Consider the following 6,001-nt stretch of genomic DNA (forward strand, 5'->3'; position numbering starts at 1 on the left):
TGAAGGAGTCTCCTCAGAGGAGAACTGCTGCTCTGAGTGATGCCCAGCAGGGGGCGCTGTAGGCTTCAGCTGGTTTCTGTAAAACCAGAGTTCAACCCAGAAGTTCTTCAGTAGTAGAAGGAAAGCATGTGGGTATTTTCTTTAACATAGATGTATAGTAGTGTGGGTGTTACATTTTATTTTATTGTTTTATTATTGGACGATTTAACTGTTTAAATTGTTGGATTCTTTGACCAATAACAGTATTTTATACGTTCATTATATGCAGGGGTGGCAGCCTTTTGGAAATGTAAGTAAAAGTACCAATAGTATAGTTTTTACAACAGCAAGGAACACAATACGCTAAACAATATGTAGAAAGTATATATAGTAAAGGTAAAAAAATAGACAAAATATAAGATACATGAAAAGTACTTAAAAAGAAATCTACTTAAGTAAAGTAGAGACACATAATAAATGTAGAGTTATGAAGTAAATGTACTCTGTCACATCCAACCACTGATTTCAGTGTTTATATATTAAAGTAACTTTAAATTAAATACATTTAGTGAAATGGAAATATTTGAAATGAAAGCACCTCATGGAAAGTACAGTATTTAAGTACATTTTTGTGGTTGATTTGTGTTGAAATGAGAATTCAACCCTTCTGAGTTTTATTCAAGTGTTGACCTCATAATTCATGTGTGTGTTGCTCATTCCTGCACAAACATCACTGTGTTTTCATTTGCGTATAGATACCCTGAGTATTTAGATGGTGTATTTGAAGTCGTTCCGAGGTCAGATGCTTAGTGACGACAATCACACACTTCAAACACAGATCAGATTTGCTTTAATAAGTATTTTTAGTAGTGTGATGAATCATTATTCAGAGCAAACCCCTCTTTCCGTCAAGGCAGGGTTAAAACATAACATTTATCTCTAGAATGATTCCAAATGCAAGTTTCAGATATCTGGATCTCTACCAACCAAACCTTCTTCTTCTCCTTCTTCTTCTTCTTCTCCTTCTTCTTCTGCCAAAATCAGCTCTCTCTTCAGCCAAAACTCAAACTTGGCAAAGCTAAACAATATCTCAGCGGCTTCTTCCAACTCGCAGATATTCCCACACAACTCCGGCTGCAGCGTTTATCCCTCGTTTCTACTCGTTTAATTTCTCTCCGCTGGAAAAGGTCAAACGCTTTTTTAGTTTCACTCAGAAAAACCTGCATTCGTGGCTGCTTCGAAAAACTAATTTATTCTCCGGCCGTCATTACCGCCGCCGCTAATGTTGACTTGTTATTAAAACAGTACGGTGTCTGAAATAATGTGACCACACAACGGGCAAATTGATTTTCGTGAAAGACGTGATAACCTGGCTGTGCGGGGGTCGGAATATTAATAGCACAATGAGAAAAATTGAAAAAGCTTCGCCTGGTCTGGTTCTGCTATCGCTCTCTGATGGTGAATGTCTGGAGTGAAGCAGGACGAAGCTTCAAGGGGTTTAACAAGAAGAGGATAATTCATCCAGAGAAACACGGCTGCTGTTTATCTTCTCCAATGTCCCCGTGCTTCAAATGTCACGGACACAGAGATCTGTTAAGTGCCCCCCCTCCATGTTTGCCACTTCAGAGCCCGTCTGTTTAGTCGGTCTTTACCTGAGTGGAAAATCTCAAGTGCTCGTGTCAAAATACCCACAAGGAAAAACCCTCCTCTGCGAAGGAAAGAGGTTTCTCCCGTGGACACAAATCGGCTCATAGAGTAATATTTCATATGAGGGCGACAGAAACCGAAAGTTTTGAGCAAATCCGGTGACGAACAACCGGCTTCAGACCTTTTAACAAACTTTCGATGAGTCTTTGAGTTTCAGATGCATCTGCTACACCCGCATGAATCTACTGAATCCTGTGTGAAGCTTCTGGATGTTATTAGTGTTTTATTCAGTAGGCTTCACTGCGTCAGACGCACCAGGCTAGCTCTATCCCCTTGTTTTCAGTCTTTATGCTAAGCTAAGCTAACCTATCTTCTTATCATTTATTTGTCAGACCTTTTTAATTTTTTAGTTCTATTACAGTTTTTTTTCTATTGATGTTTTGCACCTTTTTGGTCCAATTAAATCTTTATTGTTTAAATTAAATGTATGCAATTTATTCTTGGGTTTTCTGAGTCAATTCTGTGCTTAAGTCTGTCATTGGGTTTTAAGATAAGATTATATAAGATAAAATAAAACTGTATTGATCCACACACTGGGGTATAGACAAGAGAATACAAATATAAAGGAAAAGGCAATAGAATAAAAATAAAACATTTAATACAAAAATGCTGAGTATGTACATTATAAACATCCATCACTGTAGTGGTTTATATGGAAACGTAATAAAGTAAAGTGCAGTGGCACAGGATGATTGCACGAGCAAGTAGAAAACTGTTTCTAATATTGGATAAATATAAATGTAAGGTGTGTGCCGAAGTGCCCTCGAGCAAAGGTGTTGAACCTCAAACCAGGTGAGAGCTGCTGTTTGAATTCACATCCACAGTAAGGACACAACTTAAATGAATTAACCCTTTACACTGTTTGTCAATAGATTCACGGTGAACACATTCCTTAGGTGAAGCCGCGACAAATTCTTCACCATGTATTGATTTTCTCACATGTTCTGCGATCGCACCCCCCCATCAGTCAACCTCAGGCAGACATGACCTCACACGCTCCCCGGGTCACATGAGGCCTTCCTCAGCAGCAGGTCAAGTGAGTTCAGAGAAACTGAGGCAGACGAAATCAACCGGGAATAAATTCTGTCTTCCTCACCATGACAGCTGCAGAGAGAGAGAGAGAGAGATGTTGGGTCTGAGTGGGGGGGGGGGACCAGAATATAAAACACTTAGCCGCCATTAAAACCGCAGGCAGCTCGACACAAGACGTGAAAACCTGAACGGACTCATGCAGCCGACATGAGGCAGAGAACTTTACTTCACCTGCTCCTTTGCATGAATGTGGAAAAGTTGATTCTGCAAATTGTGATAATCTGTGGTCGGGATGTTTGACTGTCACTGGAAACCTCAAACAGACGCTGATCGGGAAACCACCATGTGAAGGCATCAACAGGATGTTTATCAATCACAGCTAAGGTCGACCTCGTGACCTTTGAGGCTTTCGGAAAATCCTGCCCACGGTGCTGACGAAGGAAATGGCGCCAGGGGTTTTTCATGATATGTGTCACAGAGTCTTCTCTATGTGCCACCATAAGTCCATACCTCCTTCCATTATCTGTACTGTGAGTCATTTAAGGGTCGGGGGGGCTGGAGCCAATCCCAGCTGACACTGGGTGGAAGGGGGGGTACTCCCTGGTCACCAGTGTATCACAGGCCAAACGCACACAAACCATCAATTAACCAATGAGCCTGACTCCAACCTGCATGTTTTTGTAATGTCCGAGGAAGCTGGACAGTAGGAAACCTACACAAAGGGCATCAAAGCTTAAAAAGTCAACAACAAAAATCTTAAAATCAGTTTTAAAATGTGTTGGAAGCCACGAAGAGAGGCTAAAAGGAAATGCAATAATCCAAAACGAGATAAAACAGAGGCATGAATCTCAATCTCTAAGTTTCTTATGGATTAAAAAACAGTTTCCTAAGCTGCAGAAAACACAACGGTGTTGAGCCGGTGACTTCAAGTGAGGTCATGGTAAAAGCTGAGGTCGGCCACTTCAGGCATTGATGCACTTCTGATCCTCTCATGTTGCCCAATCAGCAGATATATCCAGAAATATGACAAAACAAATGTCCGGGCCTCCTTTGGCTCACTTGTGTCCAGTGGGTTGGGATCATAGACTGGATACAAAGGGTTGGGGTAGAGAACCTGGATCTTGTGAACATCCGGTTCTGGACCATCCAGCTTTTTATATCCAGGAAACAATCAGTCAGAGAAGTGACGATTATTTGACCTTTGAATGTCTTTGAAAAGTGTGTTGTGTGTATATAAATGCTTTTACTGTTTGGACCCACACGTTTGAATTTGTTTGTGTCAATAAAACAACTCACATCAGATTCAGGATCGTTGTTGTTATTCTATGATTTCATTCTTCTCATTCTTCATTCCCTCTCATTTTTATTATCTTTTACTTTGACATCTTTAACAACTTGTGATTTGCTTTCTGAACTTATTTAATCCCTTTGAACTGGATTAGTCTGAAAGGTGCACATGTATCCAGATGATGTTTTGAGAGACGGATCCTCACATGTGTCTCTCTGAGGTTTCTACGTATTTTTACCTAGTTTTTAATAGTTTGTCCTGACTCTTGCTGAGGGTTAAGAACAGAGGATGTCACACCATGTTAAAGCCCTATGACACAAATTGTGATTTCTGAATATGGGCCATACAAATAAAATTTGATTGATTGAATTTGATTGATGAATAGAATTTGAATGATGGGTTATTCTCCCTCATCTCATCCAGGTTTTAACCGAACCTGCTTGAACGTGGGTACCAGTGTTCAAATCTCACTCAAATCTCCCTCTAACATGTTGTTGTTTTTTTATTGGGCTTGTTTTTATTCATTTGTTTTTTTTTCTCTACTGATCTGTGATTATTGTCTACATGTACACCACACTATACCTCCCCCAAAATGTACAAAGTTTTGAATTTTTTGAAAAAGGTTGACAGCAGAAGAAAGAAAAATTGCCCTTGGGCTGATTTAAGTTTTTGTAAAAAACTGTCAAAAAAAAATAAAGAATAGTACAAGTACATCAAAATAAAAATGTGCAATATGGCCAAAATGGCCACTAAATGCAAAATAGCAGGCTTCCTGTTGTGTTTTTCCAATTGCACCTACATACCTTTTTGTTTGTCTGGTCATGATACACCTGTATATTGATTTTTGTGAAGACTGGTCAATGTGAACACGTTCCAGGGGTCTCGGGGGGGGCACCGTTGAGCCATTTTGTGACGCCCATTGAAAATTCCTCCAGAATATGTAAATTTTCACCACTTTCTAACTTTCTATAAAATTTTGGTAAGAATCTTAGCATGGTAGAGCCCTAAAAGAAGCCAATTCATTTGCCTGTATAATAATTATAATAATAATAATAATCCTTACAATTTCAATAGGGCCTCACCTGACCTTTGATGTCAGTGCTCGGGCACTAATAAAAAAAAAAGAACGTGGGTACCGGAGCCGATGAGTTTACTATGTATTTTTACCTGATAAAAGGGTTTTTAGTCGTTTTTCCTGACTCTTGCTGAGGGTTAAGGACAGAGGATGTCTCACTATGTTAAAGCCCTATGAGACAAATTGTGATTTGTGAATATGGGCTAAACAAATACAATTTGATTGGTTGAATTTGATTGATGAATAGAGTTTGAATGATGGGTTATTCTCCCTGCTTGAACGTGGGTACCGGAGCCGATGCTGATGCATATTGCAATTTGACACTGTTTACTGTTTTGCATTTCACTTTTTACTTTTATTTTTATATCTTTTATACATTCTTATATAAATATGTTTATGTCTAAATAAATGCTACCTTGTATAAATACTAGAAAAAGTGAGTAAATAAGAAGTAAATAGTGAGTAAATATATATAGCTTTTTTTTTTCTATTTTATTATTGTTTTTCTTATGTTTGTTGTATTTATTGTGTTTTTATGTTTCTATGTTCATTGTATGCACCAATAACCAGAGCAAATTCCAGGTAGGTGTAAACCTACTTGGCAATAAATACTTTCTGATTCTGATTCTGATTCTGATTCTGATGTTTGACAGACACATTCCAGCAGACGCCTGCACGGAGCAGCGTGTACGCGCGGCCATGTGTTGAACTTCCTGCAGGAGGAGGAGGAGGAGGAGGAGAGAGGAGGAGGAGAGAGGAGGAGGCGTGACGTCGCTGCCCGCAGAGAGGAGGCCGAGCGGTGGGGGGGGCAGAGGCAGCCAGGAGGACGCTGCCGCTGCCGCAGAGCAACGCAGCCAGGGGCAGGGAACCGGCAGCTTCCTCCCGCAGACACACACACACCCGGACACACACCACGGACA

Source organism: Limanda limanda, chromosome 12, assembly GCF_963576545.1.
Source record: "Limanda limanda chromosome 12, fLimLim1.1, whole genome shotgun sequence".
Classification (NCBI taxonomy): Eukaryota; Metazoa; Chordata; class Actinopteri; order Pleuronectiformes; family Pleuronectidae; genus Limanda; species Limanda limanda.